The 25,043-nt window shown below is 41.2% G+C and overlaps 1 protein-coding gene across 12 annotated transcripts in view; it reads left to right on the top strand.

Annotated features, from left to right (window-relative positions):
- Window positions 1–3,651: 3,651 nt before the first annotated feature.
- Window positions 3,652–25,043, top strand: part of GTDC1 (glycosyltransferase like domain containing 1) — a 186,004-nt gene continuing 164,612 nt past the window's right edge. For 3 of the 12 annotated variants that reach the window (XR_008823701.1, XM_056350355.1, XM_056350354.1), the window contains exon 1: window positions 3,652–3,948. The gene's annotated coding sequence lies outside the window, so the exon portion shown is untranslated. Of the gene's footprint in view, window positions 3,969–14,080; window positions 14,162–14,194; window positions 14,317–14,351; window positions 14,377–25,043 lie in introns of those variants that run through there. The other 9 variants (XR_008823702.1, XM_056350353.1, XM_056350343.1 and 6 more) reach the window with 7 other exon arrangements.

The following is a 25,043-nucleotide window of genomic DNA, read 5'->3' as shown; positions in this document are numbered from 1 at the left end:
GATGGAGGGAAAGGGAAGTGGAAAGATGTAAAAAAGGTAGAAAAGGCTTTTTCTGGTGGAGTTTGAAACCAAGAGGATGCTCTCCACTGAGTGCCTGGATCACTGTGGCATAGACTCAGGATTACTTTCACTAGCTTAGCATCAGTTCCCCCTAAAAGTTTAATCCCTTTCTCCACCTCTTGACCCAGGGCAGAAGAGTCCATCACAAGACAGGGGAGATACTATTTTTGATTCCTACCAAGTGGTGAAAGATTTTCAACCAAAATCTCCCATTTCCTTGGCAAGTGCTTGACCCATTAAGCTGCAATGCAAACCGTAGCCTTGCTCCCTCAAAGAAGGAGCACCTAGGAAAGGCTGTCCTTGGACAAGGATTATACATGGTGAATGTTGAAGGGATGGACCTTCCTCTCCATACTGCAGTCTTTCATTGCAGCCACAGTCTCACAACTCATTAAGAGTCACCCCAACTCTTTGACATTGCCTTTCCCTCAAGACTGCTTGGGCAGACACAGTTGTGCTGATAAAATGAGTATTTTGATTTAATTTGCAGTAGGTATTTTGTACCTGCAAAGAGCATAAACTCTCTCTGGGCATTCCCTAGAAGGTCTAAACAAATACCTAACTTTTATTCAACTCAACATAAGGAGGACATGGACCTGTTAGAATGAGTCCAGAGGAGGATTGTGAAGATGATCCGAGGGCTGGAGCACTTCTCCTATGAAAACAGAGTGAAAGAATTTGGGCCATTCAGCCCGGAGAAGAGCAGGCCCCAGGGAGATGTTATAGTGGCCTTTCAGTACCTAAAGGGGCCATCAAGAAAGCTGGAGAGGGACTTTTTACAGGGGCATGCAGTGATAGGACAAGGGGGAATGACATTAAGTTGAAAGAGGGTGGATTTAGATTAGATATAAGGAAGAAATTCTTTTGTGTGAGGGCGGCAAGGCGGTGGGCCAGGCTGCCCAGAGCAGCTGTGGGTGCCCCATCCCTGGCAGTGCTCCAGGCCAGGCTGGATGGGGCTGGGAGCAGCCTGGGCTGGGGGGGGTCCCTGCCCGGGGCAGGGGGGTTGGAACTACATGGTCTTTAAGGTCCCTTCCAACCCAAACCATTCTGTGATTCTGGATGCCATTAAAGGGGCCAAACATCTACTGCTGCAGTGTGGGTCCTGACTTCAAGGAGTACAGACCTAATTTATTGGGTCCATCCCATGGTTCTTTGAGAGCAGTGGCTCTAAAGAAACAAATAGTTACAGTTAATGTATTAGAGAGATTAATATATTAATTATTACTTAGCCATTGAAATAGGTAAATAAGTTAAAGGTATATAATTAACTGTAGTTCCATCTCATGAGCTTTTAGATTGCATCGCTGGAGATCAGTATTGTCCAATTGTAGATGGCAAACAGTAATTGCTGAAATTTCTTCTAAGTAATACCATGGGAAGAGTTTCCACATTTAATTCTTCACTGAAGGTGTCAGTTCGATAGCCCTGGAGAATGTAATCTGTAATATTTATCTCCAGAGAAGTTAGGGGAATGACAGTAGCAAAATACACATTCCCTCTCTCATTGAAGTTATTGCTGTTCTTCAGGGTTGGATGGGTAATTCCCTGCTTTTGTTTCACCTTGCCATGGATACCACCAGTAGAGTAGCAACAGAGAAATTTCTATAAAGCAGAAAACTTTTCCGCTACATATTTGACTGAAAAAGCTGGTATGTAAAATAAAAGCTATGTTGCTATCGTAAGAGGAAAATCTCTAGCTATCACCAGCTTGGTTCATACTCAAGTCTATGACCTACACGTGAGAAGTCAAATAACCCCATGTACAACCCCAAAGCTCTCCAGCCCTTAACAGGGGTATTTTAACCCAGAGCTTCGTATGACTTGGTGAGGTTATGAGTTGCGCAGAGCCTCATTAGGTGAAGAACCCTTGAGCAGACTCTGTGTTGGTCCCAGTCACAGTGCTCCACAAGGAACTAGGCTCATGGTGTAGACTTCACCGCCAGCATTATTCTTTCTGGGAAAAAAGGCAAAAAAAGAAAAACCTTTACAGCAGCAAGATTGGGTGCAGGACAGATAGAGTGATTTGCCGTGAAAAAAGTTAGAGGGGCTCATTAGAGGCAAAGTTATGAGGCCAAGCAAACAGTTAATCCCTGTCACACAGTGGTAACAGAGTTGCCAGCCTTGAACTCTAAATTAAAGGCACTCTCTGAGTGCTAGAGAAGTGACTCTTTTTTGCAGCTTCCTCAGTACCATCCGTCTACCATAATGCTGTGGTCTTTTTCTTTCTTTAAATTCTGGGCTCGGACTAATTACTGGCAGGAAGTGCCTATTTTTATGCCATTAGTATGCAAATGAGCGAGAAGTAGAAAAATATTCTAAAGGAACTGTTACAATATCTGTCCACAGATTACTGGCCAATTAGAACATGGGATTAGGGCTGTGGGACCCCAAAAGAGTATGGCCAAAGTCTTTCTGCTTGGGTGCCTCAAGTGTAATTTCAATGGGAACTGTATATACACGGTCCTTTTCCTAAAAAAAAAAAAAAAAAAAAAAAAAAAAAAAAAGGAAAAAAAAAGTTCCAGCCTAAATTGCCTGCTTACAAATGAGCACTTCTACACTTGAAAAATGAATGCCTTCACTTCCTTGCCTCAATTTTTCTATCCATAAATTGGGGATAAAACATCCTGTTTGTCTGTGTTCCAGCACATGCTGGGGGCAAATTACTCAGCTGGACTGAAGGTCTCCTCATCTCTCACCCTGTCTGACAACGTCTGAAAGACAAAATCCTACATTTATAAAATTATTTATAATGTGGGCAACAAATATTAAAAGATTTTCAGGTCTTGCCACTTTTGCCTACGTAAAAAACAGGAAGAACTGCCTGCCTTGTGACATTTTGGTATTTCCATAGCTTGATAGTATCAGGAGTTCAGAGGTGCAGGAGAGTGGAAAACTATTGGAAAACAACTTTACTAGGCTTTTTGAACCTAGAAAATTGTGAAACAAAACACTGCATTATCCTAAGGGGATTTCTCATGCAAATCAGCCTTCTCGTCACTCTTTCATAATCACTGATTAGCCAGAGTAGGAAAAAATACATAATTCCTCAAGTTACTGGTCTTTGTGCTTGTCACAGCTGTAGTCTTTGGAAATTTTGCTTTATCACTCCATTAGATATTACTCATTTTGACTTCCCATTAAAAAAAAAAAAAAGAAAAGCCAACAGTTTACACACCAAAGATAACACCATGCTAAATTGAGTCAGCGTTACAAACATGCCTCCTCTGAGAAGTTTTGCTGGAGAAGTTTGTTACTTGCCGGGGCCGAGGAGGGTTCACAGAGCGGGCTGACACCCGCACTGCCCGGCCTTCCACAGCGGCTGCGCCGCCTGCCAGGGGCCGGTGTAGCAGGGAAACACAACTGAGAAGCGCTCTGACTTTCTCTCCAGCTTCTCTGAGGAAAAACACCTTTGTGGTTTTTTTTTTCCTTAGTGCACCTGGTGTAGGATTCCATGTTACTTATTCCGCCCACCCATCCCCACTCCCCAGGCTCTTTGGGCTGGCCTGTTCTGCGGTAGCCACAGCAAACGGTTCGTTTCCCCTTCCAGCGCTCGGTTTTCCTGCTTTTTTTTTTCATTATTTGTTTTTAACGCCCCGGTCCGGCCGCCGGGCCGGGAGGCCTGAGCGGCCCGGCCGACGCTGGGAGCTGCCCCCAGAGCAGGGGCTGCCCGGGCGGGCCGGGCCCCTCGCCCCGCAGGTCTGCCGGGGCAGGCTGGCGCCGGGCTCGGGGGCGAGCGGGCCCGGCCCCGGGCCCCGGGCCGCGGGCGGAGGAAGGAGGGGGCCCGGCTGGCGGCAGGGGGAGGCTGGCTCTGCTGCGCGCCGAGGGGAGGGAGGGGCCGGGACGCCGGCGCGTCGGTGCCGACGGTCTCCAGGCGGGAGTGAGGAGGAGGTGAGCTCCCTCTGGGTGGGGTAAGAAGCGGGGCCGCCCGAGCCAGGCAGGAGGGAGGGAAGGGGTCAGCGCGGAGCGGCGGGGCGGGCGCTCTGCCCGGGGCCGGGCGAGGAGGCCGGGGGCGAGGGCCGGCGGTGGCCGGCGCTACGCGAGAGGAGGAGGGGGGGGTGGGGGGGGCCGGGCCGCCGAGCCCCGCTCCGTCGGGCGCGGGGGGAGGCGAGGGGAGCCGGCTCGCCGCCGCCGGACGCGGGGCTGCGCGCTCCGCCTGACGTGGCTCCCCGGCACCTGCGGCGCGGGAGGCGCTGTCGGGGACAGCCGGCGCCCCGGCTCGCCCTAAGATGGCCCCGCGGCCCTGGCGGCGGCCTCCGGAGCAGGGCGAGCGGCCTGGCCTCCGCGGCCTTGGGGCCGCCGGCGGCGGGGGAGGGCAGCGGCCCGGCCCGGCTCCGAGGGAAGGAGCCGCTCCCCGGGGAGCGGCGGCGGTGGGGAGCAGCCGCTGCCGGCACGGGGTGCCGCCTCCCCCCGCGGTCCTAACATGGCTGCCCGCCCCTCGGCCCCGTGGAGCCGCTGCCTGGGCCGGCCGGTAGTCTCCGGCCCCTTCCTGCGGGCAGCGTCGGAGGACGCGGGGCCCGGTGCGGAGAGCGGCCTGGCTGCCCTGGGCCCGGCGCGGGCAGGGCTGCGGGGGAGCCGCCGGGACAGGCCCTGCTGCCAGGCCTCGGTCAGCCCCCGGGCCTGCCACAGCGCCCAGAGCCTTGAAAATGCGGCTGGGGGGGTTATTTTCTAAAAACACTTTTTTTTTTTTTAAATACAAGTTGCGTGGGGCAGGGGCCGCTTTTTGTAAGCAGTTATGTAGGGAGATGCAAAATCTGAACCCAGTTTCAGTCCAAGTGTCACTACAGCACAATTGAAGGTGGATGTGTGTAAATAGTTATGCTGGTAACACTGTCGGGAAGGATCGTAACCTTTGTAGTGATGTAGTGTCATGCTTTACAAAACAGGAGAACAAAAACATAACTTTAATTTCACAAAAATGTGTGGAGTTTAGGATTTTGTTTGTATTATTTTAAGCTAAACACCTTTTGACTGAACGCATAGTAGTGGAGGACCTGCTTAAATACACTTTGCAAGCAAATCCCAACTTCAGGAAAGTGTCTCAGATGAACAAGCCTTGGCAGGTCTGCACGAATCTTTTAACACATGGCTGTGATGACTGGAGTAGCAGACTGGAGGGAAGAAACCATTTGAGGTGCAAATGCATGCACTTTTTTTAAGAAGCAGGGGAAAGAGGTTGAACCTTACTTCATGGTAGGATTTTCTGGTTGATGAGAAGTGCGTGCATGTTACGGTGTTTTGGAGTTTAGCGCAATAGTCAAGTAAAGATGAGTAGCGGATTTTAGTGTGCCTTATAACAGTGGTGTGGCATAATTAAATAGAGCTATTTTATTGGACTCTATTAACCTGGTTAACCTTAAATCTTAACCATGACAGGGTTTTCATGTAAGGAACTTCTATACAAAGTACAATATTGAATTTTAATTGGCACTTTCAAGACCTAATGTAGAGTGTATTCTTGCTTCATATCTTTTTTTTTTTTTTCCCTTTTCCTCCTTGGAGGTCCAGCCATAGTAAAATATATTGGAAGAATACTTTCTGTCATAAGTTTAAATGCTATGAATGCAGATCACATAAATCAATTAAGGGCAGGATTTTTTAATACAGTGCTGTTTTTTTTGGATCTGTATGCCCACCACATGTAAAAAGATGGGGATCATTCTCAGTATTGCAATACCTTTGTCTTCCCAAACTTTCTGAACAATTTCCCAATTTAACTATTAGTTGGCCAATTGACAGTGATGGTAGAACCTGGGAAGCAAAACCACTGTCCAGCTCAAGGTGCTGGTGCTTTTCAAATAGTGGACAAAATTCCTTTTTCCCACAATAAATGCACAGTTTGAATTCTTGTGCAGTAACATAGTTACAACTACTGCCATTTGTTGCTCTTGGAATATTGCAGTAAAGCCCTGTGAAGGCAAGTACAGCACATAGTGGATGGGTCTTGTCCCACAGTTTAGCCTGTATGAAGGTGTTTGGCACACGAGTCACTAATATGATACCAGCATACATCTGAATTTCATTGTTTAGGGATTTGCCATGAGTTACAAACACCTGTTAAATAATCCTTGTGCATCTCTCTCCTGCGTTAGGATCAGTACCATGTGCAACTGGCACTGTTGCAGAAGTCGTGCCCGTAGCTTCCAAAGTGCCTGTGTTACAGCTGAAATGTGTCACTTGTGCTGCTAAGTCACTTAGATTCTAATGTAAAAGTTATACAACTTCCTTAATGTTGTTTTAAAACTAAAATACAGACATATTTTAAAGACCTGTTTGGCTGGAGGCCCATTTTAGAGTGGCCGGTAAAAGTAATAAACTATCCTCAAACATTTCTGCTCAATAAAATTTGAGAATATGAAAACAAAAAGTTCCTGGTTGGCTTTTTATAAATGCCTTCTACACCCTACAACTAGTGTTTGACATTGCCCATAGCTCAAAGAAGAGCCACGTGCCTTGAGCGTTTCAGGCCTCTAACCGAATTTACAGCTTGGACTTCTGTTATTTTCTGTTTTGATCAGAGCAGTGAAGGTTTATGGTCTCTGACCAATAACCTGCACTGGTGAAAGTGTCTAGATAGACATTTTTATCATCAAAACAGCACTTTATCAGTGTATGTACTTTCATTCAGGGCTCCTGGAACAAACTGCTTGGGCAAAAACTGAATGGCTGTGGTAAGCTAGGATCGCACCAAGTGCTTCCTCATGTAGAGAAGGCCAGTAGTTTCAGAAGCATTTGTTGTACCTAAATTCCTTACTCTTTGTGTGGCCAGCTGGAATCTAGCTTAGAAAAAAGAAATAAAATATACATGCTGCATTGTTTGGCTTCACAAGATCAGAATATGTTTATACGATGCAGTCCTATATAGCTCAGATTAGGAGGGCCGTTGACATAAGGCATTCCTTCTGCACTGCTGCTGAGCAAATACCGAGTGTGGAATATTATCTTGTATTAGTTGTTTCAGCTGCAAAGAGGAAGTTTTGTCCAGAGACTTGAGATCTTTCCTGGTTAAATAACTGAGTTAAAGAACTGCTGTTTCTATATAAATTGCATCCTAAACTATGTGCTCAGAAGAAACAGATATAACCTATATGTTGCTGTGTGAAGAGAATTGTACTCTGTTATAAGGAAACATGCTGAAAATATATTTTAAGGTTGTATTTTTTTATTACTTATTTATATCAATATCACTAAAAATGGGACCTTAATGCTGACTGCTCTATTTGAGGGCTTCTGTGTGCTACTGCTTGAGACATAAGCTGTTGTATAGTGTCAGTAGTAACAAAACTAAGGTGAATGATTTGCTATCTTGAACAGAGTGAGTATCTCATTGTCTGGGACTAGTTGTATAACTTGCTAATACTGCTAATTTAAAAAAAATACAAAAGTGGAGAACAAACTCTAAAAATATATATGCAAGGCTGTTAGGAACCCATGCAGCAGACATTTGAGAAATACTTTGGCTACCATGGATTATTTTTTTTCCCCATTCATATGTGAGAGATGTTCTCTACCAAGTTTGTAAAGCAGTAGAATCATCTTAATCTTTGGTGGCAGAATTGTTAACAAGGGGCTCTAGAGAGCCTGCCTTCCTCTGCCCCCAGCCATCAGTAAGTGGTGCAGTTAGCAGTGGTGAAGCAGTGCCTTGGTACTGTAAGGACACATACCCCAGTGTGAATTTCATTTCCAAATAGATACATATCAAAGTATGTCTTGAATGTACACCTTAGCTAGCCATATTGCTGCATGTCAGATGTGAAAGTAAAAATAAATGTGTGAAGCACCAGACAGAGTATGAAATCTAAATCTGAAAACCATGTCTCCAAACAGTCTATTATCCTAAATCCTGGACACCATATATCTGTATATATGGGAGCATATATATATATATATGCTTTATTTTTGATCTGCAGTATTTCCTGTAGGCAAGAAATCAAAGATCTTTTCAAGTTATATATGACAATAAGTAGAGGAGCTAATACTTCAGATTGCTGATATTTTGGGTATGAGAAGCTCTTTGATGTCCAAATGAGAACTGGAGGAATGTCTAAAATTAACAATGAATTATGTAAAATTAATGATGAAGTGGCAGGGGGGTTGGAACTAGATGATCATTAAGGTCCCTTCCAACCCAAACCATTCCATGATTCAATGAAATGCAGAACTTGGAGGAAAACAGGCAAGGCAAGGCACTAAGTGTGGTTTGGTTCCCCCCATCTCCCCGAATAATTATTTGTTAGGGTTAAGACACAGAAAGAACACAAACAGTTGAGCCACATAAATCCCAAAGTAAGTTAGTGCTATATATGCAACTTTGATTTAGATGTTTTTGTGTGTATAGGTTTACATATAATCAAACATATGTGTGAAATCTAATATATATGTGATTAGCGGAAGTTTTCTTGTTGGCACTTCAGGTGCAACTGGATTAAATGTCTTCCTACCTTAATTTTGCTGAATTGTAGTTTCGCTGAATTGTTACAAGAAAATTGTTGAACATATTGTTAGGTTGACAAAAAAAAAAAAAAGAACTTAATCAGTGTTGCATCTGAAAACATCTTTCCATATTGTGTCTCTACAACAGTGTGACCAGTGTGGCTTCACTGCCATTTTCCAGTTTTGTTCCAAGAGTGGTTTTGGGCAGTCAGATGCTGTGTCTGTACAACAGGTTGTCTGTTAATGATGCTCAGTGGTACAAGTATGATATTGCCATAAATACTGTGGGAAAGTTTTCTTCTTAGATGTACAACAGTGGTCCTTAGAAAGGTTACTGGCAACAGAAAACTTGTGATGATGGTGGTCTTGATAAATAAAACACCATCAAACAAAAATAAAATGTAAGATTTCTTTCATAGTTGTTATTATTAGAAGCTGTCGTCGAGAGCTGGGGAACAACCCATGTCCCTTAAGTTCAGTTGGATTCAGATGTAATATATTGCAGTGTTTTATTCCTTCTCTGGGGTGGAAGACTTAATGAATTGATGTTCCATGATGGGCATTACTTACCCTGGCAGAATTCAGTGGTCAGGTGTGTTGGAATGACGGATGAAGACCTTGCTGTTGCCATTCAGCCTATTTCTCAATCTGAAAAGACAAAGACAAGCTTCTCCCCACTTCAGAGAACTGAGGTTTTTGGTTCGTCTTCCTGAAGCCTAATAAAAAGTATCTAATGGAAACAGAACAGTTGTAAAGCCATTATATAGAAGAACTGCCAGAATATCGCAAAGCTTTGTGCGTACATGCAAGGGTAAATGTTTGGGAATGCTGAAAACTCAGAATGGAGTCATTAGCTACAGCAATGATGGTGTGTGACTATAGTGGCAGGATATTTGGGAGAAAGAATAGTGAAGATAGCTCCATTTCTAGGACCAGCTCTTAGAAAAATATTGCCCTCTTCCTGTTCTTTCCAATCAGATTGGTTTGGCGTGGGGGGAAGAAAGCCTCAGAGTTGTGCATTCGTGATATTATTGTGGAGAATTTGACTGTGTAGATCTTGATTGTATTTTCTTAGTGGTTTATTTACTAGGTGACACCTCTGTAAATAAAATAGGAATAAAGTCTATGTTGAGTGTAAAAATAAGGTGTTTCTTCTAAGTATCTTCCCTGGTGCATATAATTAAACAACTGCTTTCGCAGAAGCACCATAATTTCCATCATTTCAATTAAGATTTTGTTTTTTAAGTACAGATCCTCATTTCATCTGATGCTCAGCATCATATTTCCTGTATATCTTTCTTGCTTTGATATTTAATCTACATACAGACATTCCAGAAAACAAAAATTAAACTAGTAGTTGAACATATTGCATTTTTTTATATTCAAGTTCCTTTCAAAGTTTACACAATATGCTGTGAGATGACTTTGCAGAATAAGTAGTACAGCAGTATTTTGTGGTTTCCCAGTTGAAAGTTTTACCATTCACCTTGCATGTCTACTAGATTGCAGATTAATACAGTAAATTTCTGAGTATGTTGCATGTGGTTTGAGATAAATTTGAGTTCTCCAAATAAACAATAATCTTGTTGGCTTTAGAAAATAATTGCTTGTCCTGATCTTGCTTTAAGAAAACTTTGACAAGAAATACGCTTTTGTTATCATGAAGTCAGTTTTCTTTTTTGTTGGGATTTAAATGTAGAGGCAGGATTTATGGAAATGACTGTAGGGTGGTGCTGTCCTAATTAGTCATTATTTCTGGTGAGGCATAAAAAATTGGGCGTTCTTGTGCCTAAAACTAATAGCATGCTTTGTATTTAATCTGTAGGTCTTTTGTAAAACAAATGGTAGTGCTAATAAGTGCAACATATACACATTTAAAGTTCTTATAATATTATTCAGCATGCTGTTCTAGGCAGTCATTTAGGTTTTTAGTTAATAGCCTACTTTTTAAAAATTTAACCATCTCTCCCTAAAAAAATGTAGTTTTATATATATCCTTTAAAAAGCAGTATTTTTTTTTTAAAAGAATAGTAGTAGCTGACCAGGAACTTGCAGTGGTAATTTTGGAATTTAGTAGGGCTTTTCTACTAGTGTCTATTCAAGGATTAAAGAGAAAACACTATGGTGCTTTATAAAAGTACTAATACCTATTACAAGTTTTTGCAAAGAGTTTTAGGATTATCTGTGTGATATGTTCACTGTTGGGCTGAGTGATGTCTTTTACGTGTGGTTTTTTTGTTTTTTTGGTTTTTTTTGGTGTGTTGACCTTGTTGAGATGAATTGCCAGTAATTGGTATTTCACCCAGAAGCGACCCAGGTGACTTATGGAATTCCACCACCTTCAGCAGCCCCATGCATGTGGAATGTCTTTCCTAATCAGGCTTAAAAGGGGGGCATTCAGCACAGTAATGATTGAAAACCTGCTTCAAAAAAAAAAGTAATCAGCAGGGGCATGTGACATGAATGCTCCTCCATGCCTTTGCCCTCTCGTTGTTAGACCACAGCTTATGCTGCTCATGGACAGCCGTAATGGCCACAGGACACTGCTAAAGCAGAAAGCTACTTTGCATGCTCCTCTTTATGAATCTATTTCATGATTAAACTTCTAAAAGTCACAACCCCCAACACATAACTGCAGTTTCATGGTAGCTGTGACATTATTTTACTATTCATGCTGTGAATTTCATTCTATAGTAAAATGAATATTATATTGAGCTTTTAAGTTGGTTGTCAGTGCAGAATAGGGAAGCTACACTTGGAGCATCTGTATGCAATCTTGGTGACAAGTAGGACCCTCTGGAAAGCTGTTACTGTTGGGGCAGAACTAATCATTCCATGTGAAATTATATAAGGAGAATTAGCTCTGACTCTACCTCATTTCCTTTCATACTGCTGTGAAAATAAGCTTAGAAACGCCAAACCTTCCCTCCTTATTTCTCTAAGTACTTTATTAAATACTACTTTTTATTAAGGCTTATTTATTGTAGGTGCTGGAAACAAAAAATAGCTACCTGTGTTTCTAGGTACTAATGGGATTTGCATCCTTGCCTAATTTGGCAGTTTTGATTTCCTTCTCGGGACTGGATTCCTGGGATCAGTTGCCGTTGCCTTCTCTGTACTTTGACTTTATTTCCCTGGTGGATCATTCAGAGTACTTCATATTTAAGGTAGCGTGCTTGATGTGATAGAAATTGTCAATCACAGACTGCCTTGGCTATTTAGAAAAAAGAGATATCAAAAGCCTGCTTGGAGCTCTAAGGAGCAGTCAAGTCACCTGCTGATTTGCCTGGCAGGAGCCTAAACTTGTACAGCCTTTAGGTTTAGAAAAGAAAACGCAGATCTCTGGAGGTCATCCACTCTATGTGAAGGCCCTGTACTGTATGTGTGAGCGTGTAGTGTTCATTGTAGAGCCAGATAAATATGTATACACACTTTCTGACATGTTCATCATAACAGGTCTTAAAAACAATCAGTGAGGATTTGTGTAACCCCTCCATAACCTAATCCATTGTTAACTATCCCTAGAGGTAGCATATTTCCTCTAATACTATTCTAATTTTTTTCCTAACCTGTTAAGCTTCTTGTTTTTTGTTTTTGTTTGATCTGTTGTTGTTGGGTCCGTCATCCCCCCCCCTCCCCGCCCCGCTGTGGATACTGCATGAGTGGGACATGATCATTTTTAACTTGCTGTTAACCTATCTTGAAGCCTGTGCCTTTCTTTAGTTATCTTTTTTTTCCTGTACCCTGCAAGCCTGTTTCCCTAACTTTCCCTGGTTGCTTAGGTTTTTTTCTGAGTTTTTCTGAGTTTGTTACATCTATGTATCCAGACCTGGACATAATGCACAACCTTAGTCAGTATCGATGATGAGCAGGATAAATCTTGCCATCTTTTGCATATGGTGCTCCTGTTAATACAGATGTGAATTAATCTTTCACTTTTTGCATTCAATTAAGTGTTAAACCCCTAGTTTCAGTTCTGATGTTGAGCATTAGTCCTACTTTTTTCAATTCTAACTCTGCTTCCCAGAATGATTGCAGCCCTTCCCAGGTAACTACAGAATTTTGCGATTGTTGTTCACCATCTAAGTAATAAACTAAAACATTCACTAATCCTGTCCTGAAAATGCTCTCTGTTATGGTGTGAGGGCCAAGAGGGAGAAAATTATTGTAGTCAGTCCTGCAACCTGTACTGTGTTGCAGACCTGACCTTTGGAGATGGAGTTGTGGAATTGGCTGTGTTGTATTCCGACCACTTCATCATCCTTGGGGCCATTTGCTGGCCTTGGTTGGTTATGCCCGTGTCCGTTTTGTACTGGGGAGCCTGGAACTGGATGAATTAAGTCAGACATCTTGTAGCTATAAGTGCTTAGGGAGGGAATCTTCAGTGAGATAAAAGAAAATGAAACACCTGGAGAATATTCATGTGGATCTGCACAGCTGAGTCGGCTCAGTTCCTTGGAGTGGTGTGTACAAAAAAAAAAAAAAATCACCTACAATTAACTGGGTAAATACACATGTGCACACTTCTGTGTCTGAGTAGCTTGGGGTGCCTCCATACACAAATGGTCATCCTTCATGGCTTCTAGATCAGCACTTAAAAAAAAAAATATCTTCGATCAAAGCAATCTCAATATTTGAAGTAAGTATTATTTTGTGACTCTTGTAGACAAGGGAGGAGGGGAAGACAGTATCTCTACTTCAAAACCTTTTATTTCATTCCGTTTTCTTGGAACGTAATCTGCAGGTGTTTTTCTTTCATGTTAGTGTTTTAGTACACCTGATGTCATCAGAAACACTTTATTTTATCCTCTGTACTGGCATTTCCAAAAATGCAGCAACTAGGGGATGCTGCTAGGACCGTGGCTTATGGTTAAGGCAGATGTGATTGCAACATCTGTGCCTAGAAAAGCTGCAGTCTGATCTGCCTTCTGTCTTCAGGATTTCTGGGCCTCCAGAAGCAGAAGTCGTGCAGATAAGACATGTCCTTTGAGGTTTTGAAATGCTTCTGCTTATGTTGTAAAGCTCTTCCTTATTAGGCCCACAGGAAGCACATCTCCTACAGTGTGGCCAAATTGGCGTTGTTATTAAATACTTCTTCTCAGACTCTCCAGTGGTAACTCTTCTCCGTGGTGGTGTTACCTGGGAAAAGGAGCCTCTATTGTTGTCTCTAGCTGAGTATGTGGCCTCAAAACGTAACTCTGCATGATAATTTGTAACTTGGAAGCTGTGATGGGATCCAAAGAACCGTTTATAGAAGGCTTTTTACCTTTTTCCTTAAATTGGACTCTTCAGTGCTACAGCTTGCAACTTCTAACTTGGAACCTTCATTAGAACTCAATCTAGAATAATAGGAAGAAAACCCCCAAAGCCTTGGCACCAGACACATGAAAATTAATTTTCTTCAATGGTTCTCCCCTTTTGCACCTGTGTTCTTGCAAAATGGGTCTTTGCCCTTGGTTTATTCTCAGTGCAGCACCCGCGTTGGTTTCTACGTGGCATACAATTTGCATATTCCTCTCCAGATTATTAAGAAAACCCTGCCCTTTTCCATCATTTCTGAGCAGCTTGTATGTCTACTTTCTGATCTCAGGACTCTCCTGCTTATGTTGGAGCTCCCTGCTTGCTGTGTTTCGCCTCTGCTGTTGCGTCCTGCTCTCAAAGGCTGTGCCAGGTGAGATGTACATGCTTTTCTTTACCCTTTCAGGAGAGCTCCTTTGACCTGTCGTGCAGCCTGTGGGAAGGGGCGAGCCGGTAGCCTTCCTGTGCTCCAGCTATAAGCTTTTTTGAAAGGACTTCACTTAACGCAATGCACAGCAGGCAAACCAGGTATGCTCTGTGGCACATCAACAGAAAATGCATACTTCAGAAATGGAAAGATATATTGCTGTAAGTTCACGAATACAGGCTGTTTCTTCTGCAGAACCTAAGTAATATATTAAAAGAGGAACTGGATGAAACATGAATACAACTTCCAAATGAGGAAAGCAGGTGGTTTACATTATTTCCTTCATGCTTAGGTTTTATGTTGGTGTCATCATAACAGCGCATGAGAGATGAATATGCTTTTCTCTGTGATGTTTAAAATTCGATTACCTGAATATTTGTGTTGTTCAGTACTTTGAAATATTTGAAGAGTTTTATTTTTAACTGGATTGTACATGGAGTAATTTTGGAAGTTGAACAGTATATTTCATTGCAGACTACCCTAAAGTAAGTTCCTAATCGTTTGGATGTATAAATACTGTATTTAAAAATGTAAACTCTGAAAAGGTAGCTAATAAATTCTATTCAAGATGCAAACTCTGTTCTGTTTTTGGCATTAACTATGCAAGCTTGAAAATCTCGGTTTCATTTTAAAGGTAGGGCTTTTTATTTGTAAGTAGCCGTTGAAATAAATTACCAGTACAAGGAAACATTCTACTAATAAACGAGGGATGCCTGGAGTTGGCTCTACTAAGCGAGACAATTTAATTCATCCATCATCAGGGATGATGTTTCTTAGCAACACAAAGTATTTTCACCCGGGACACTTTCATGAACTTTCACACTTTTCTTCAAATACAGCCTCGGTAGTGTTTTATATGACCTGAAGTTTGTCCATTTGTCCTGAAGCTCCCAATACTTTTCCATTCCCTCCAATGATCAAATGATCTGATATATGTTTTTTCAGCTTAATAATACGCAAGTTGACTAGGGAATCATTTCACATGTTAGATTTTCCAAAGGGTTCTGGGAAATTATTTGTTGCTCTGTATAGCAAAGCTAAAAGTTATTGAAAATGTGTTACAGTTTCATAATAAAACAGATACGAGAAGTATTGGCTTGGGAGCTAGCTAAATGCTTTCTGATAGCCGTAGCCTCAAGGGAGATACTTGGATCATTTGTAATAAAGGGATATCTTTGATATCTTTTGGTGAATTGACTAGTATTCTGTTTAGATCATAACTTATGAAAAAACTGGCTTGATACGCAATGTTACATTATCAAATTGTTTGGGTGTAAGAATTGCCTTAATGTATGGATAGGATTTTCAGCGTTCATTCTTTTAATGCACTTTATGAATCAGAAGAAGCTGTTGATACATTAAGACTTTACCTTCTTGCTTTCCATTTTTTTAACACATGTGAAGCTGATTTGCTCAGCATAGTTAAACCTTGAGTTGCTGGGGAGATTTGGCTTGCTTAAGAAACCACTTCAGGTATATCACAAGTGTTACTCAGTACTGAGAGCAAGCATCTTACAAATGCAATGTATTATTTTGCTTTAAGGAAATAATATATTATTTTTGGATTTTTGGTGAAGTGCTCTGAAAACTTCTGTAATTCTGTGAATAGTGACTAAGCCTCTGCTTACGTCTTGCTTTCAGAGGAAAAGTTTTAGTGGTTATAGGATGAAAGCTTTATCAGCAGCGCATAATGATAAAGGTTTGAAAACTGTTGTGATGAGTTAACTATTACTCAGTTTATTTCACAAAGGTGTACAGAAACCACTTTAGTGGGAAAACCAAATTACAAAAATACTGGTTTGATTCTTCCTTGTACTTAAGGAAAAATCCTGTGTTGCAGCCTGTGTCATCTTAGCTTTGTTTTACTGAGTTTTCATATACAGGTGTAAAATTTTTATACATATGGATATATGCAACCCCCCCCAAAACAAATATGAATAATTAGTGGGATGATGTTATATAAAGGTTTTATTGATGGTGTTTCAGACTGTATGTAGTGTTAATGCATGAGGGAGTATTTAGGCAGTCCTGAGTTGCCAGCAAGGTCCATGCTGTCTTTGTCATTTAACTGGATGCTTTTCTGTAAGGATTTCGCATGTGAACTTGCCAGTAATTCCTGTGTGATTTCAAGCTAAATAGCTCTGGATTCCTAGAAGGTGTTTCTAGTTCTGGGATACTTAATTGCATGTCCAAACTTGGACATCTTGTTTAAGATCATCTTTGTTGCAGCGTAGGTGTTTCATGCCCTGGTATTAGCGTCCAGCATCTTGTGAGATCTCCAGGTGTTTCCTAGAGTCCTTTGAAGAATCACCTAAGTTGAAGCTGCTTCTGTTATCCCACAGCAAACAGTATCTGAACAAAGAAGAAAAGAAAGAAAATCTTACCAAAGGGCTTTGCTAGCAACAGGGGCTTTAGCCTTTAAAATGTCAAGTCTCTGAAAACAGCAGCAGTCACTTATGTCTGATGTTGCCTTACCTGTAAGTGTGAACTACAGCAGCTTGCAGAAAGGTCAGGGCTCCGTCTGCTTCCTCTCCTGCAAGACTTTGTTGCCTGTGGTGAAAGACTATCTGCATTTTCACCTCTGCCTTAGCATCCTGGGATCATCTGGGAAGCTCCAGAATCAGTTGTAGGCTCTCCTTGCCCTTTCAGGTACTGTATAGAAAATTTATTGCTTGTAGGAGTAGGCAGAGTTTGCAGTTGTGATGACTCCTTTAGGTAGTTGCAGTGTCAGGTGTCATAAAGATTTGCTGAAGGCTGGTGTTTACGCTGCAATAAAATAATGTATCTATAGTCATGTTGTAGACCTGTATTTGCATCTCAGCATATGGTCTTTTGTTCTGTATTGCTGTGTGTGTAAAGACTGACTTCACAGCTGGTAGTATATTTTGAGAAAGTCAAAGTTAAAAGATTTTTGAAAATTGAAATCTCTTCATAGTTAAGACTATTTTTCTGACTTTAAAACCAATGTCTAAATGTATAGAAGTTGCAAAGACTGCCACAGGCAAGTATGCACAACCTGTTTAGTAAGAAACCAAACCTCCCAAATACTCTCTAGAAATTACTGTGACATTCCTTTTCTAACTTGTTCCAGCGTGACTGAAGCAGCCATTGTGGTCCTTCTCTTTTACTCCAGATCGCTTTTATTCAGCTGGGGCTTCTGCCCTATTCTATGCAGTTTCCTGTGATTGGGTATAAACGTACAAAGTAATAATGTAAACTATCTCTCTGAAGATAGTAAAAGGTCTGGAGTAAGTCTCACAAATAGATCAGGATAACTTGTAACGAGGAACACACAGCAGTGTCAGAACTGTTGTAAATTTTCAAAAACCACTTTTCATCTTCATCCATCCATGATTAAAATAAAGAACATTCGCTTTATGGCCTGCAGCACAATCCAAGTTGTACTTTGCTGGCTTTTGGTTAAAGCAATGTACATATTATTTGAATTTTAGGAAAGACAATTTGAAAACTTACTATATTTAGGATTTAGTGTTGAAGTTACAAGAATAGCTAGTGTTTTTTGCTGTTGTTGCATCTTTTAATGTTCATGTGCAAAGAATGACGTGATTGGAGTTGTCACTGGGAACATCTAGTTTTTCTTGCAGAGTATTTTTGGGCAGCTCTTATTTGGAAGTACATGGGATGGAATATAAAAGATCTAGTCTACGAAATTACCATTTATGTTAAAGGGTCACAAATTATAATCATTTGGATGCTATTTCTGCAGTTATTCCCTGCCAAAATGGAGAAGGTCTGGGCAAACCGGTAAGGCTAAAGCATTTCTCAAGGTGGGAGTTTGGCTTTGGGATTCTCATTATTTAACATAACTATCTTTTCAGAGACTCAGGAACGAGATGAATTTATTGTAATTAGGATCTGGACACACTTATGAATGGGAGGTCAGATGTCTTTCTGTTAAGTGTTGTGTTTGCATGTAACTCACGCTGTGTGAGTTTGCATGAAAGCAAATGGTGGCAGTTCCATTTGGTCTGTCTCTAGTACCCAAAGCTATTTTGTGTTGTCAATAAAAATCTGATGTTCTCTACATTACTGTGCTTTATTTCCAGCCAAGGAGTAGTATATGAAAGTGTTATGGGACCTTTAATTGCTGTGGTTTTTTAAGTCTCCAATTTGAGTGTGTGTATCTGGCCCTGTCTCATTGGGAAATCTAGTGAAGCGTGCTTTTCCAAGCACATCATTCTGCTGAGCAGGTTATGGGGAGTGATGGATGTGGTCCATCACTTTGTTGGATGGAGATGCATCTCAAATGTTGGTGATGCTGTTTTGGCACAGTAGTGTACTGTGTTACCAAGGAGGATGACCAACTGATGGGACTGATGAGGTCCTACCATTGTACTTCTGTAGTACGGAAGGAAAGCCTGTCTGGCATAAATGTTTTAGGGTGTTTCAGGCCTTAACTGATAGTCCCTGAGATCAGAAAAGTAACTGGGTCCTTAAGTCCCAGTCATCCAAGAGATGTGGAGAGAAAAAAACCTTCACAACCTACTGTCACAAGGCTTTTAAGGTAAAATTTAGAGCAACAGCAGCCATCCTCTATGGCTTCCTACTGATAACATGGTTTTGTTCGTGTCCTCCTGGCTGTAGCTGTGTGTCTCTTTCTCCAGCTATTGCATATAAGGTCAGGGGTCAACATTTTTATTTTTTTCAGTTTGCTAATCTGAGCCTTCAATCCCAACTTCCCTCCTCCTCCTCCAAGCTTTTAATAACCTAATAACCACTCTTCCACATGCGCTTCTATGAAGCCTGATTACAGTTTTTTGTAACCTCTGCTGTCATCAGTTAACTATCTTCAGCCAGGGAAGTCAGGCTTTGGTTCACTGATATCCTCGCACTAACAAAATAAGAGGACACTTGTTTCCATGTTAACGTGCTTTCCAAACTCTGGAAGTTTCCTCTATTTGCTTGACAAATTTTTGTTGGTACTCTGTAATTACATTGTGGTGCTTGTGTCCCTTACCCCTGGGTCTCTTTCTCTAGGAACTAGTCATATTCTCCGTTATTTGGAGTTGGCAGGTATTGTGTCCTATTCAAAGGAAGGGGTTTTATTCTTAACACAGTCTCAAAATGTAAAAACAAAATGCTGAGCTTTTTGCCATGAATTTTACTTAAATGGATGTTGATTGGGGGGGGGAATTACCTTCAGATCATTCAGGAATTTAAGTAAAAAAAATAAATACTACGCTTGGTAACTTTTACAAACTATGTACACTTCTAAAGCATGTTGGGTTTTTTAGTTTTTTTAAAAAAATATTTTATTTGCAGAGGCTTCTGTAAGCTGTGGGTTTTACAGACCTGGGCCAGGCTTGCTTTTACAGTGCCTGATGGTGTAGCACCAGGTAGTGTAACGTGGCTTGGCTGGTCTGTCTCGAGACGATTGCAACCCATGCCTCTTCTCCTTCCCACAAATAAAGTGTTCTTTTATCTGTCAGTATTGCTCTTCTGTAATGAGGACTGACTTAACTGCTCAGTCCTCTTCTGTATGTAAGGTATGTTTGAAGTAAGGGTGATGTGGTAGGCTATTGCCTAGGTCAGTAGAGACTGAACCCTGCAGTAAACACTGTTTAGAGCATTGAATGGGAACTGCATCAGCTTAGATGCTCTAATATGAGGTTTTGGTCTGGATTTGATGTTTTGGAGGAGAATTAACAGTACTGAGAAGACTCTCTCTCGATGGGGCAGCTTAACTGTGGTTTGCAGTAAAAGAGAACTCTTACCAGTTAGGCAGCTGGCACTCTGCACCTAGGTCATCCCATCCGTACTGTGTGCTTTTTGCATTTACGGCAGGCTGCAGCGAAGCTTGTTTGGTTTATTGCAGTTTCTTGAGTGTGATACTTTAAGGATAAGGGAATGACTTATCATTGGGTAGCTTCTTTCTGACTCGGTAAGTAAGCCTTCCATTATACATTAGTTTCAGAAATAAGCTATTTTGTGTGTGTATGTATACACACACACAAAATACAGAGCATCATGAAATAAGTACAATGGAATCCCAGTTGTCCAAACAAAAAACAAGAATCAAAGTAATTCTGTACTCAGTGTTAATGATCTGTATTTCATATGAAAGGTTGATCATTGCAGGGCCTTTTCTTCTGAAGTGAAGAACAGGCTGACCTGTTTCTCCCGCAGCTGGAAGGGCAGGGGGAAGTTTGGTTGATATTATTTTTTTCAGCAAGACTATCACAAGGAATGATAGGGCCAGTTGTTCAGATTGCAAAAGACTGTGCAGCCCCAGGCATCTTTAACTATGTGCGAAGACTGATTCTGTGCAATGCAAAAAAAAAAGAGTGGAAAAATGTGGTTCAGTTTAGACTGAACACTGATTCAGGTCAGGAAAAATGGGATCCTTCCCATTGACTTAAAATGGATACGTGAGACTTGTATGATGGCTCATATAAATCAAAGTGAATGGGCATTAGATTACACATTCATCATTATGATTATCATGTGCACTGCTTAGCACGTGTAACCTGGTAAGCATTTGCCAGTATTGTATTTAACTTTAAAGACAGTATTAGAACATTATATTCTGAATTTTACTTAATTTATTGTGGTGGTCTACAGCTTGAAGAGTTTGATGCAGAAAGATAAATCGTCAAGAACATGCACATTCTGTATGGGGAGTCTGTGGGTCCCAAGGGATTCTTTACATTCGGTGATACAGTAACTCGGATATAAAACATGCTTTTTAGTACAATAAAAATCTATTTTAAATTCTATTTTTAATTCAATATAAACCTATTTAAAACATCTGAAGTTAGATATGCAAATGCTTTCTTGTGGACAAAAGCATTCTGCCCATCCAGTTGTATAACTTCACTTTAAGCCAGTTTTCTGTTTCCAGCCTCTTAATTGTTCTGTAATCTATGGAGTGCAAAGAATTAGATGTGTCCAGTGTTAAACATTTGGTTAACTTCGTTATGCTTGGGGAGATGGTTTACAGTTTGGGTCTTGGGGTGCAGGCTGGGACTTTGGCCTCTTTGACAGTTGTTTTAAATGTTGAATGCTGTTAGAGCCTGTTACCTCAGCTAACGAGACTTTCCCAAGGAAAGCCTCAAGAACATTTTATAGCATGCAAATAAGAGACTGAGACATTGTCTTTCAGGCATTTAAAATAATGTTAAGATCCATTGAAGGGATTAGATGGGCAGGGGCCACTCTTCAGAACTGAAAGATCTAGAGAAACCTGACAGTCAAGGTATGGTTAAGGATTTAGTGGATCTGCTGTGGAACATGTGAAGCATTCGGGTGAGGTTGAAAACATGGTATGTTTTGGTGGGCCAGCTCTATTCCTTTTGCCTGTTGTAGCTCCAGATGGGATGAAGGGATCTAAGAGTACGTGTGTGTGGAGAGAGCATACAGACTCTGCATCGGTAGTTCTAGGAAGCCTGGTAAGTATGGAATTAGTGTTTTCTTCTTCCCATTTGTGTTTTAAGTCAGACTATTCGCTAGTTTTGTTCCTGGATTGTCACGCATCTCATATAGCCGTTCCTGCTGCTTGTCATCCTCTGCTTTCCCTGCTTTTGTGTTACTGTGGGCTGTGGATCTGCACTTGATTTAAACCCAATAAAAATCTCTATCAGAGCTTCTGTTAGTGTTGAAAGTCTCTAATCACTTAGGGTATTTTTTTGGCACGTGAGCTTAGGAAGGCCAACTCTAAATGTGACTGTGATTTTTGAGGGGGAAGAATAATCCACGTAGTTTTCATTGTTAGTGGAAACTGTAGATGAGAACCTCAAAGAGGAACACTGAGGGGCATCCTCTGTAGGTTGTCCACAGTGTATTTGGTCAAGAAAAGAAACGGTTTAAGGAATGTGACATGCGGTTCTTGATGCAGAAAAAAGCTTCTGTATGCCTAATACATTGGAAAACATTTGTTCAAAAGCATGTCTTCCTTGTGCGAAATTTGCCCCTGTAGTAGTATTAAGGTCAGTATCTACGTAGGTTGTCTCATACATACTGAATGTGATGCCTGAGGTCAGCTTTGGTTTGTAAATGAGACTTTAAGGAATGTTTTGTCTGTTCCTGTTAAAAAGCAACTGTGTAAGTTGTTTGTTTAGAAACTTACTTATTCCTGCTCTTCCTGGACTTGTATTCAGTTCCTGATTAAAAAATAACAGTTGTAAATGAAACATTGTGTCCTGTTTAACAAGTAAAGTTTGTGGAAATAGTCCTGATGTGTTTACATATGCTTATTGACCAGTTCTCTTAAGTGAATTATTGTAAATTTTAAGGTAAATGCTTTCTGTCCTGGATGTTTAGGCAGAGTTCTCTATTCTTTATTAAATCTTGGTGTGAAAAAAGTGTTGCCGATTTTGTGAGAATAATGACAGTGTTGTGTTGTTAATTGAGGAGTATTAGTCTGTGATGCAGGGAGGAAGTATCAAAATGCTGTTCTATAAAAATCAAATAAACTGGGATTCTGGGTCAAGAGTGCAAGTTCATGTGTCCGTGTAGTTCTTGGAATGTCCTGGCTTCACTCTCTACTACCAAAAAGGTCTCTGCAGTTTCTCATGCATTGGTGTGTTCACCGAGAATCAGCATTCTTTTTCTGTATTATTTCTTGATAGCTTTTTCATTAATCCTTCAAAAGTACTAGGCTGCTCAATGGAGTCAGAATAAAAATAATGCATTTTCTTCTGTTATGTTCCACTGTGTTATGTTTGCTTTCTGTGTTTCACATAAGCATTAGTCAGTGAACTGAGTTTGATTCTAGTCACTTCTCAGGTTAGATCTCGCGAATATGTGGATGGATAATATGCTCCGTAAATTAGGTGTGAAACAGTTGGAGAAACGCTCAATCTGGCGCTATGCAGAGCCAAGTCAGGTTTGGCCTGGCTTTATTTTAGCTCGTGTGTGCTACCTTATGTGTGCAGGGCAGCCTGGCAAGCCTAATGCCGGGCTGCAGCTAATAGGCTGTCCTGTGTCTAAGTTGGTCCTGTAGAAAACTGCTCAGATGTTAATTTTCTGCCTGTACTTCTGTGTCAGTTTTGTTTCTTGTCCGTCACCTAGGCTATCTTCTTCCTGCTGGACTAGGTGATGAAGAGGTGACTTGGGTCTCTTCGCTGCTCACGTTGTAGCATAGCTGTGCGATGCTAAGCCTCATGTGGTGAATGTTGCTGTTGCAGGTTTTGCAAGTGGAAGAGTCTTTAGCTCAGTGGTTTCCTGGAGTATGTATTGTGAGGAGGTGTTTGTTCTGGGCTGGCTGGAGGTTTGCACTGGTATTCACGCCCAGAGGAGTGTCTTGAGGAGGTGAACACCCCAGTTAGCAGCAAACCCCTGTGGCTTCTGCCTGCCCCATCATCCAGCAGCCAAATTCATTGCGCAGCACCTAGTTGTTCATCAGGGTGCAGGAGAGAGGAAGCAGGCTATTTGGGAAGCCACTTCTCATCCTTAGTGTTTTGTTAAACAGTTTAACTCTTAGTGGCTACTGCTTTCCAGTTTTTACATTCAACTCAGTTTTGCTATCAGCTGTAACTTTCTTGATGCTGTAATAAAAGTGTGTGTAGGATTACTTTTTAAGTATTGCTTGGCTGTCCTGGAATGAAGGTCATCTTACACTTAACCTTCTACAATTATGAGTGTGTAGTGGTGAGTCACAGGCCATCAAGCGCCACAGTTTTACTTATAAATAGGACCAGAGAGTATTTCAACAAAACCTCTTTTTATGGATTATCTTTAAGGATTCTGCCTAAAAATTAAAGCTTACAATTTTATATTACGTAGGTAGCAAGCAAAACTCAACTAGTGTTTCTTGTGTGTCATATTACTTCAAAGTTAGATTTATTATAGGTATATTATTTTAGGCAGTGTTGCAACTCAGAGTGGCTGTTCCCTGGAAGTGAATGCTGAAGATGTTCAGTGTGACCTGTGGTGGAACTGAGCTAGATGTAATTAATTATGGAAAGCAATCGGCTTATCTGTGATGTGAACAATGGAAAAAGAGAGCAAGGCATCAGTGGTGAAGGTGCAGCTGCCTCCAGCCTACCGGTAGAGAATCGTCAACTCCTGAAAACCCCGTCTGGGCAGAGAGTAGATGCCAAGGATGGAGAGCTGGGGCTCATACAGTCTCCACGTAATTAAGACGGTTCCTCAAAATTCTTTTGCCCACTCTGAAATAATTTCTTTGAATGTTTTGTAGCCTCTTAGCTCCTAGCATTCATATATTCAGCAACCTGTAAGTTCTGCTCAAGCTGTGAGTTTTACAGGGTTTCTAACGCTCTGTTTGAGGGAGACGTTGCTGTTATTTTTCTTTTCTTTAAATTTTACAAGCATTTTATATAATGATGTTCCTGTCATGCTTTTGGCCATGAATCAGCAAAGCATTTACGTGCCTACTTTAATTGGAGCGTGGAGTTGTCTTGCTGTGCAAATGTTGAAGTCAGTGAGACTATTAATTAAAATTAAGTATCTGCATAAGTGCTTTTTCTAAAAATAAGTTGCTCCATAACAGCTTTGGGCCATATTTGGGGAGGAGGGGTTTATTTCAAACTTTGAAAATAGGTATATAATTCTCTCGGAATTGTATGATGGTAAAATGTAGCAGCAATACCAGAGGGCAGAATGTTCATGGGATGGTGTGTGAACTTTCTGCCTCATTAAGATGTCGCATAAGCTGCTATTTGTTTATTTTTAAATAGAGAATAAAACTACTATGTTTTTTGTATTGCGCAGAGGATGGTGTCAAGGAAAACTTCAGGAAAAGTTACCACTTAAACTACCCTTGTAGTAGAAGCCCACAAGCTGTACTCATAGGAAACAGTCAGTTCATCGTCTTGCTTACTGAGTGCCTGGATACAACTCTGTTTTT

Source organism: Falco biarmicus, chromosome 8 (genome assembly GCF_023638135.1).
Source record: "Falco biarmicus isolate bFalBia1 chromosome 8, bFalBia1.pri, whole genome shotgun sequence".
Classification (NCBI taxonomy): Eukaryota; Metazoa; Chordata; class Aves; order Falconiformes; family Falconidae; genus Falco; species Falco biarmicus.
This window is presented reverse-complemented; position numbering and strand designations above follow the sequence as displayed.